We start from the raw sequence: 11,322 nt of genomic DNA, 5'->3' as shown, positions 1-11,322 counted from the left end.
AAGGGGTGGGGGAGAGAGAGAGAGAAGTGAGAAAGCAAGCTGCCAAGTCCAAGACTTGAACCACAGTCAGCTATGTGGTAGTCCAGTGCCCTTAACCACCACTCTACCTGCAGACCCTGTCCAGGTTTTTTAATAATAAAAAAATAAAGCATTCAAGTAGAATGGTCAGGTCAGTCCATTGTATGGCAGTTGGGGCAGTTGAATCCCACATGGCTGACTGGGCAGTTCAAACTCTAGACCCAGTGACTTGAAAACACACTAAGCACATGTGCATTCATTCCCCAAATCCCCTAAAGGAGGAGAGATGGAGAAAAAGGGATTTCAGCATGAACATTCACTCTGGGTGTTGCGTTCTCATTTTCCCTCTTTCTGTCTCTCTCTGGTGAGCATACAGGCTCTCTGGAAAAACTGAAAAAAAAGAAAAATCAAAGTGGCATGATCAAGGTCCAGTCTTGGTCGGCATTGCTAAAATGCTGTGCTCAGGATGTTGGGACCATATGGGTTTGATTACTGGTTCATTCTAAAGACTGGATACCTTAACATGTGCCTAGAATCTCAGCAACTTTGGCGCATAAAGAGGAAGGATTATGAGCTTGCAGCTGGCCTGGGCAGAATATAAAAACCCTGCACATACATACATACATACATTATATACACTAGGTTCTATATATACATAATTTAAATCTTAACCAATCTTTTTTTTTTTTGGAGAGATTTTCGCTATAGGGTTCGTGCGCTTGCCAGACAGACAGAGAGAGACATTAGAGACAGAAAGCGAGAAATCACCCCCCAGGGAGGATGGTCACGCCGCAATCCCTTCTCCTCCATTCTCCTCTCGGGATCTTGAGCACGCACGCACATGCGCCTGGCGTGAGTTTTAAGCCACCGGGTCCGGGACGCGAACCGCGGTTGACTACGTGGGAGTCCAGTGACCTAGCCATTACGCTAACTGCTGGTTCCCAATCTTAACCAATCTTAACATACATGATGGCTGAATAAAATATAAAAGTAATTATTATAAATAAAATTATATCATTTCAAATTGTCTAATCAATGTGAGATAGTAAGTATGTCTAAATAGGCCTTGAAATTAGAGACCATCTTATTTATATTTTTGATGAATTGCAGTACCCAGCTAGCTATATTGCACAAAAAAAGCCACTCCATTTGAATGAAATGAATTTTTACATATTGACTACGATATGTTTCTCTTCTAAAATTTACAAACTATGAACTAATTTCTGGTGTGTGGCAGGGGTGGGGAATCCCAGCACGGTAACACTCTGTTGGAGCTCCATGTCTCTGTCTCTCTCCCTCTTACTTTTTCTCATGAAGCAAGAATAAAAGAAACTTAAAAACGAAAAGAAAAATTAATCATAAGATAAAATCAAGAAAACAAGATTACTACAGGAAGGTAGTATTTGTACAAAAATGATCAAAGTTGTCTAGACACTCACTGAGAAAAGAAGAAGAAGAGGGGGAGGAGAAGGAGGAGAAGAGACTAAGGAAAATAATAAAGACATTATAAGAAACAGTTAATAAAAGGAAGAGTGGTATTCCTTTCAACAGCTCTAATCACTTACAGGATGGGGTGATTACTTCCTGTAGCCAAAATAGTTGTTTCCGGTCTGACCATGGCCCACTTTTTCTGTTGTGTCTATTACCTTCCCCTCTGAGACCAAGCTCTATGACAAGGCATATTCTCCATAATTTCAGTTTTACTGAAATTGGGTATACTGGCAATGTTCCTTCAGTAATGTACTGTTAGACTATCATGCTATTATATTGCACATTAATTTTCTCTACCTTAAATTCACTTCCTTCCCTTCTCTACGTATTATTTTCTTGTATCAATTCTACTAATGAATTCATGACAGAGGCTATATTTATTCCTTTTTTATATCTACAGAACAGGTCACATCATAAGGTATAAATAAATCAACTAGAGAAAATGCCAGTGGCCTTTTAAAATAATTTAATGACAAAAATGAAAGTTACCAGAGAAATTAAAGTTATTCCAGTACATATATATATATATACATATATATATATATGAAACATATGACTAGTTTAATTTAAGAAATCATGTATTGCAGGAGAAAAGAGGAATTTCATGTTAAGGTGCTTAGTGCTTATTTGCTCAAGCTTCTAGAGAGAAACTAGGACAAAAGTATATAAATAGAAGTACCGAACTGAGAGTCAAGATACAAGATATTACAAGACTCTAAAGTTCTGCTATGAGTAGTCTCAGATGAGGGAATAACATATCATCCATACTGCACCTTTGTGGAAAAAAAAAATAGCCCCTTGCATTTTTTCTTCATTAGAGTTGAGTTTATAACATAGCTCAGTTATGCTAGTCCCATCCATAGTTACTGCTATCGATGGGACTAGCAGTTAGAGTAATGGCTATGTCGCTGGACTCCCATGTAGTCGACCGTGGTTCAAGTCCCAGACCCAGTAGCTTAAACTCACGCTGGGTGCGTGTGAGTGTGTGCCCAAGATCCCGAGAGGAGAATGGAGGAGAAGGGATTGCAGCGTGGCAATCCCCCCTGGGGGGTGATTTCTTGCTTTCTATCTCTCTGTCTCTCTCTGTCTTTCTGGTGAGTGCATGTGCCCTGTAGCAAAAACTTCTACAAAAAGAAAAAAAAAAAAGACTGCTATTGATTTTGCTGTATCAGAACTATCAAAATATGTTACTTTCATAAGTAATTAACAGTTAATCAACAAAAAATGAAATGTTTCACTTTTGCTCAGGGTAGCCTAAGTGATCAGTTTCACATGGAAAGTCTGAGATGTTGATTAAACTATGTCAGAGCCTGTCAGAGCTTTTCTTGCTGTGCTCTTAGAACTGGTTCCTTACTCTCCCCGGACACAGAAGATTGAGTCTGTTGAAACCAGCAGCTGGTGTAATGGCTATGTTGCTGGACTCCCATATAATTGACTAAGGTTCGAATCCTGGACCCAGTTGTTTAAACTCACACCGGACACATGTGCGTGCATGCCCAAGATCCCGAGAGGAGAATGGAGGAGAAGAGATTGTGGTGTGGCCATCCCCCCTGGGGGGTGATTTCTCGCTTTCTGTCTCTCTGTCTCTCCATCTCTGTCTTTCTGGTGAGTGCCTACGCCGTCTAGCAAAAACCTCTCCAAAAAACCCAAAAACAAAACAAAGAAGATTGTGTCTACTGAGTTCCTCGAATTTGGATGGTTCTAGCACTAGCTATTGAGGGAGAGGGAAGATGCCATGTCATTTCCAAGGTGCAATATTCATTCCTGGCAAGACTAACTCCAAGTGCACCATCTCCCAGGATGACTATGAAAGCACATATAGTCATCTGTGTCCCTAAGCAACCAGGGTGAGAAAATAAACAAATACACGCCTCCTCCTATCAATTCAATAAACTTTGTCTTAGGCCACTGAAATTTTGGAGACTGTTTAATTTCTAGCATCACCCCATCTGCTCTAACTGAATGCAGTTCAGACATCTGAAGTTTTGACATAAACAAAAGCCTCAACTGTGTGGCATTGGGCAGGGTGTCAGAGGCAGGTAATAAGGGAGTGTCATCATCCCTGGCTAGAGAGGTGGGAGCTGGGTAGCAATTTGACATGATGTTAATCAGACTTCAGCTTCAGTCTATCCCACTTTCACGGGTCAAGTCCAAAGCCCTTAGAGGGAGACTAGTAATGTGTTCAGATTAAATTTACAAAAAAATACAAACATAGGATATTGGACACTCAACTTACTGGGACCACGGCTTCTTTTGACTCCAGCTTCTTCACCATCACATTTTTCCTTCAGGTTGAGAGAAATTTGAATTTCACCACCATTTCTGGCCCTGGCTGAGGGAAAGGTGAGTTGGCAATTCATTGGGTTTGAGTTTAATAGAATGTAAAATGTGACTCACAATTAATAGGTAAGTTCTGTTAGCCATGCCAGTGCAGAGCTGCTTCTCAGAACATTCCTGCAGCACTCTCTGCCAACTAATCCAATATTCTACGATAGAAATGCCAGGTCCTAGAGCACCTGGCACCAAAGGAGTGTGACTTGAGAAGAAATGGTAAAACAGTTATGTAATGAGTTAAAAACTAGTATATGGAATTTTATTTTCCCATTACCCAACATAAAATACAAGCAGATCTTATATATATATATATGTATGTATATATATATATATACATACATATATATATATATATACAAACCTTGTCACAATTGAAGTTCACTTCTATCGATAATATAGTTCAAGAATGTGGGGTATATATAAACACAATATTTTTTCTTTTTTGTGGATGACATTGAATTTATCAGAGCCCTCCCCTTACTTGGTGGATAAAAAGACACATTAGTACTACGAATGGTGAATATTGTTATGCGATCCTATGTTTTGTGTGTCCAAATGGCGAAACTATTAACAAAGGATCGACTGTGTTACACGAAAAAAATACTCTTCTATTATCTAAGAGAAGATGATAATATAAAATTACTGTGGCATTAAGATATGATAATCAGTAATACAGTCAGGGCCAGCTGATGGCCCAGCACTAATATGATAATCAGTAATACAGTCAGGGCCAGCTTATGGCCCAGCATTGTTAAAGTGCAATGCCTTGATCTGCACTGCCAGACTCACAGGCCTCCCTCCACACACCAGGTGCACATGCATGCCCATGATCTGAGCTGGGTAAGGTAGGGTGGATCTTGCCATGAGGACCCTGTTGGGGGTATCTCTTTCTCTCTCTCAGAAAAAAAAAAATAATACAGTCAAAAATGCAGAAAAAATAATTTTGTAAGCATATTCCAAAAATAATATATTTTTAAAAAGTTTGTAATGCTTCTGCTAATTGTCATGATTTTTATTTGAAAATATTTTGTGATTTATTTTCTCATTAGGAATAGATATCCTATTTGGTATCTAAGCTAGTATTTATATTTTGGTACTTTTTTTTTTTAAGTATCTATTTATTTTATCCCTGAGGGAGAGAGACAAAAACAGCAAGAAGGGCACTCCCAGCAGGACAATCATACTATGATCAACTCTCAACCTCAGTTAGCCCCAGTCATGGCAAGCACACGTGCCTCGCACCTTTAGGGAGGTCTCTGTTACAAACTCGAATCCTTCTTCTATGGGCCATTCTTGAAGAGTGTTGAGTTGCCACTGTGCCCTCATCCAGGCCCCAGATGCTTTCTTCCTAAAGAAGACTCTAGGGCCAATAGGTGGCATGGTGGTTAAGGTGCTAGACTCCCACAAGGCAGACTGAGGTTCGAGTCCTGTAGTTGGTGATGCTAGTTCTCATTTCCCTCCTCTCTCTCTCTCTGGCAAAATTAATAATCATAATCATAATCATAATCATAAATAAATCTTTAGAAAATATTAAGACAACTCCAAACCATATAAGATACTTCTCTGAAAATGGCAGACACACATCATCTAGCAGTTCACATTATACAGTAGTAAATCTTTAGGCAGAACTTTGGACATTTTGAAAGATAATAGCTAGTAAACTTATAACTTTTAACCTATAGTTTGGAATACAGACTATTAACATCATAGGCTGGATTCGACAAGGTATTAATAGAAAGCGATGAGCTCAGAAAACCCCAAACAGAAATGAACGGATACAGACCTTTGTCCCCAAGGTCAGGGACCTACAGGTTGGAAGAATAAACTGCTATTCAACCCCAAATTGTAAAATATATCACTTAAAACGGCAAAAAAGAAGATATATGTATATGGTAAGGACAGGATGGCGGAGAGCAGCACCTTGAGACAGAGGGCTTATTCACAACACTTGGAATGGAAGAAGCACAAGAGCAAACTGGCTTTTCTTGGTAAACCAGTCAACTGGGTGGTCCTCCTTGTCCTGCCTGTCAGGATAATAGAAAAGAGTAGTGTGATTTTAAAAAATGAACATTGAGAAGACTCCTATTCTGGAAAGCTCAGATATCTAGATTATTGTAATTCATTAAAAAATTAACGATTAAAAAAATTAGGATAATTATTCACTTCCTGCCTCTGAAGTGATATCTATTCCCCTTCCTTCTTGTCTACACATGTTCATTCAAAGGAGGCCATGGTACAAGGATGACATAATTTTTATTTCTTCACTTATAAAATAGCAATACTTGTTCATTGACGTTAAGCTCTTTTTCATCAATTATAAATTAATAAATATAAGAATATGTTGGGGACCAGCATTTGGCATGGTGATTAGGCACTGGACTCTCCCATGGTCGACTATGGCCAATGGCTGGAAAATTATGTGTGCTCAAAATCCCAAGAGGAGAATGGAAGAGAAGGGATTGTAGCATGGCCATCCCCCCGGGAGGTGATTTATCACTTTGCCTCTCTCTCTTTGTCTCTTTCTATCTCTGGCTTAAAAAAATAAATATAATAATATGTCTATGGCTTCCATTTATATAAATACATAGAACCATATATTATATAGGATCTTATACAATATACAACCATGTATTATACAGGATGTTATACAATATTACTACTGAAAGTTAAAATTCTTGCTCTGGAATGACACAAACTATTTTCACATCAAGATTCCTTTAAAAAAAATTACTATCGGGTGCATGCACTTGCCAAAGACAGACAGAGAGAGAAAAAAAAAGAGAGAGAAAGTGGGAGATGGAAGTGAAAATGGCTACACCTCAATCCCTTCTCTGTTTTCCCTCCTGTCAGAAATTTGGGCACACACTCCCACCCAGAGTATTCTTCAAGCTTCCAGCTCAGGGCCTCAGTTAACACTGTCAGCAATGTGGGGTCCAGCTGCCCTAACCACCACATCACTGGCTGACTCAACAACCAGATTCTTGTATCTGCTGGTTGTATGGCTTTGGATAACTCACTTGCTACGTAGAACTTAAGTGTTCTTAACTCTAAAATGAGCACAAAGTATTAGGAACCACATATAGTTGTTCTGAGGATTAAATGCAATATCCTATTTCACGGGATTAATTTAATGCCCAGTACATAGTAAGAACTCAAAACATTACTATTATTTTTATTCCATGAAAAAGAGTTACCATTATTTAGAAAGAGTATGTCTAAGTTTTATTTTTGAAATCTCAGAAACTATAAAATAAAAATTATATTTGCCTATGGCTTCTGCAAGAAATAATGGCCCTGAAACTTCCCTTGGGAGAACAACATTGTTGGATAGCTTTATTTGTCCATGAACTTTTCACAAGATGAACTGTGATTCAAAGTTTTCATTTTATGGGAATTATTCTATCAGGAGGGTGGAGAGCTAATTAAATAAGATTTTCTGTTGAAAATCTCTCCTTGGCCTAAAGCCAATAGATCAGAAGAAAAGGAAGAAGCAAAGAAGAGAAGGTAGTCTGGTTCTGATGAAATTCTAATGAACACCGAGGGCTAACAGGTCAGGCTACAATAGCGTGGTATGCCATAAATAATTTTTTACTCAATTGAATCTGCAGCCATGTATGTCTTTTTACGCTCTCTTCAAATGTAAATTTTGTGGTTTATAAAAAAGCAGGGAATGGAAAACTATATCAACTGATAATTCTACAATATGTTGACTAATGATTAAAGACAAAAGATGTGACTCAGCAACATAATTCCTTTGTCAGACACATAATGGTAAGTGGAAGAAATGATATAATAATAGGTTTGCACACAGATAAAAAGGTGAGGAGAACAAGTTGAATATGATAGTTTTATTTTTAATGCCAGTTGGTTTGATTTAAGGAATAATGTTTAGTTAGGCTAGTTCAAAGGGATATTTTACCTTATTTTATAGCGGGTATTTTGTTAGATTATTATTCTATTTTTGTTTTGTTTTGTTTTTTGAGAGGTTTTTGCTATAGAGTGCGTGTGCTTGCCAGAAAGAGAGAGACAGAGAGACAGAAAGTGAAAAATCACCCCTCCAGGGGGGTATGGCCATGCCACAATCCCTTCTTCTCCATTCTCCTCTCGGGATCCTGGGCACAAACGCACACACCCCCAGCTGCAGGAGTTCAAGAACTTCTGATCCAGGGACCAGCAATAAGCAAAGGTAATCTATGCCAAGCATATGCTGATAGAGTCAGTGCAATTATGTCACTTAAATAGGTGACCAATACTGTACAAATCACCTTGAGAAATGGGTTTTGTTGCAGTTTATAGAATAGGATCCACCAGAGAATATTGCTTTAATTTAACACCCTGAAAGAACAATGCACAATGATTAATACAACCCTCTCATCAATCCTAAGAAGTTTCTATTTGGATCATTCTTTTTTCAAATTAATTAACTTATTTTATTTTGTCAGAAGGTACCTGCACTCACTGGATAGAGACAGAGAGAAAGTGAGAAATCACATCCCTCCCCTGGGAAATGGTCAAACCATCATCCCTTCTTTTTCGTTTCTCCCTTCACAGACTCTGAACACACTTGTTCATGGGCTCAGCATGTCTCCCAAGACACCAGGTCTGTGACTCGAACTGTGCAGTTTGCCACGTGGAATCCAGCTGGTTCAATCACCATGGCATGGGCTGGTCCGATAATTCTTAAGAGGTCTTCTATAATATGATCAGTCTGGGAGTGGCTTCATAGCCTGGTGGTTAAGGGAGCTGGGTCCCACATGGTAAAACACAAGTTGAAATCCCATCTACAGCAGTATGAAAATGAGTTCCAAGAATGTGTGCATGCATATCCAACGTCCCCACAGAATGAAGAAATAAAGGAGATGAAATTGTGGTGTAACCACTCCCCACTGGGGAGTGCTGTATCCATCTTTCTTTCTATGTTTCTCCCTGGTAAAAACCTATGGTGTTTGGTAATAACAAAAAAGTGATCATTCTGAGAGGAAGCGGCAGAGATCTTTACATTTATTTGTAGCAAAAATGGTGTCTAACAACAATCATATATGATTAGGATAAGATTCATGTGTTTGTTCGTGTAATAAATTCTACAGGTGTCTTACCAATATCTTCTTGGATTTTTCAACTACAATACACACAAGAAGACTTCCAGGCACCACATGGCTTTTTCTGGTTGCTGGAACTTACTCTGCCAAAGTACAAGTATTGAAGAATTAATGTACCCTACAAGTAGCCCTCAACCAATGACTCTTGGATGTTGACGCATAAATGCCCCACCTATTTTGTCCATTGGGTAGAAGAAATCTGGGATACATTCCTCACAATAACTTTCAGAACTCTCGAGGGTGGTATTAAGTTCTAATTGTGCCATGTGGTTACTAGTTTGATAATTCAACATACTAGCTATCTTTTCTTCATTACCTCACTTCTACTGGAAAACTAGCATCTTGGGATCAATGTCCAAACATACCATTCCCTTTCTATACTCTTATGTTAGTGTTTTTTTTATTGGGTATACACCATGTCAGACTTTTTAAGTCATTCAGAGAAATTCTATAAATTTAATGTGTGTAACAAATCAAGTCTAATAAAGAATGGGAGCTTAGCTTGACTTAGCCATGATCCTGTTATCTTATTTGAATGTTAATAATTCTATTTTATGAAATGAGTTGATCATTTATACACAAATAAGTGCATGCCACAAATATCCAATGCAAACACTGGTTCAGTGGTGTCAAAGAAGATGTGAGTGCTGAAGAAATGAGAAGTCTAACTATGGAGTGTGTAGCAAGCCAGTCCTCTGGAGGCTTTCTCCTCTGGTGCTGACCTGGCAACCTCATTTGTGAAATCCCATTTCATTATATCATCAAGTCATATGGACACAGGCCAATAAGCCACATGGTATGTATGTGTATATATATATATATATATCATTAAAGTTTTAACAGTTTCATTGTAATTAGCTCTTTAAACCCCACTGAAGTGATTTTATGTCAATTCTACATTTCCGTAATCTGTCTTAAAATAAAGCCTTATTTTCCTTTTGATTTCAATTTTTTTGAATATTCTTCTTTTTCAAAATTTATTCATTTATCTCATGAGCAAGAGAGGCATAGAGACAGAGGGAAGGAGAAAGATCCAACGGTGTCTTGACACTGTGATCCATGCCCAGCCTCTGCCAACCCTGGGTCATGGGCATACCTACACCCACAGTACCCAGGGAGGTCCCTGAACATGATACCTTCCCAGGTAAGTCAGGCCTACAGAGTGCACCATTTTTCTGTTTTACTGCTGTTGGCCCCCTTTTTTATTTAAAATTTTGCTATAAATCTTTGCAGTTACTTGTCAGATTTCTGCATTCTAATATATTGACTAACTCCTTTTATTAATTACCAATGAGAAGTACTTTCTATTCACAAATTCTGTTCACTGTAGGGAGATTTTAGTCTTAATTATTTGAGTTTTCAAGTGATTTTGTTGATCAAAAATAAGTTGACAAGTGTATACATAGCAATGAAGTTCATGTTTAAAATTAAGTATCTGTAATTGCTATAATAGTTGAGGAATGAACACTAATTTCAGAGAAAATATACAAGTATCCTATACAGGTATAGGTATTAGGGTAAAGCTTAATTGAGTTAGGTAAGTTTTTCTGCTTCTTTTCTTTTCTTTTTGAAAGTACCATTACTGAAATATTTTGCATAGAAAACAGGTCAATCTCACACTCATCAATTAAAAAGGAAAAAAGGAGATAATTAGAAACCATTGTATCCATCTAGTTTAATGAAAGATAAATTATAGCATAATGGTTTTAAGGACAATGTTCTTAATTTGGAAAAACATTCGAAGAAAAGTAATTCCCAAGGCTTTATAGAAGAAATAGAAATTCTAACACTGACCACGTGTGGTGTACTATAAGAGACATGCAGTGTCTGTAAGATTAATGATAACCGTAAGGGTCCATCTGACATCTCAGAGGGCTGACTCCATGCACTTCTGTGTGACTGAACAGACAGACCCAGATATTTCCAACTCTGGCTCAAAGATTTCTCAGAAACAAGACCACCTCAGGACAGATGGAACCCTCATAAACCTTGAGACAGGCTTAGCTTACTCTTAGAAGGATAGCTTTAACTTCCTTTATAAAACAAACACCTGACAACTAACTCAGACTGAATATAGGGGTAAGAAATGGGAAGAATTCTAACTTGGAATGGGCTCTGGATGAGACCTGTCCAATCAGGCAGTCATTTGACCCTTGACTGTATCTACCCCAGGCCACTGGTTTGTTTTTGCTATCCATCTCTTAAAAGCACTGCCAAAATAAACTGCTTTGGTATCAGACAGCATTTAAGACTCATCTTAGACACAAATCAGACCAAAAAATAAGTTGATCCTGGAGAAGCTGAGTGATTAGGACCACCTTAAACTCTAGAACATGACATGAAGGGAGGTTACCATCTATAAGGTTTCTTTTTTTTTTTT

The sequence above is a fragment of the Tupaia chinensis genome, unplaced genomic scaffold (assembly GCF_000334495.1).
Source record: "Tupaia chinensis unplaced genomic scaffold, TupChi_1.0 Scaffold148271_1, whole genome shotgun sequence".
NCBI lineage: Eukaryota > Metazoa > Chordata > Mammalia > Scandentia > Tupaiidae > Tupaia > Tupaia belangeri.
Note: the sequence above shows the minus strand (reverse complement) of the source record.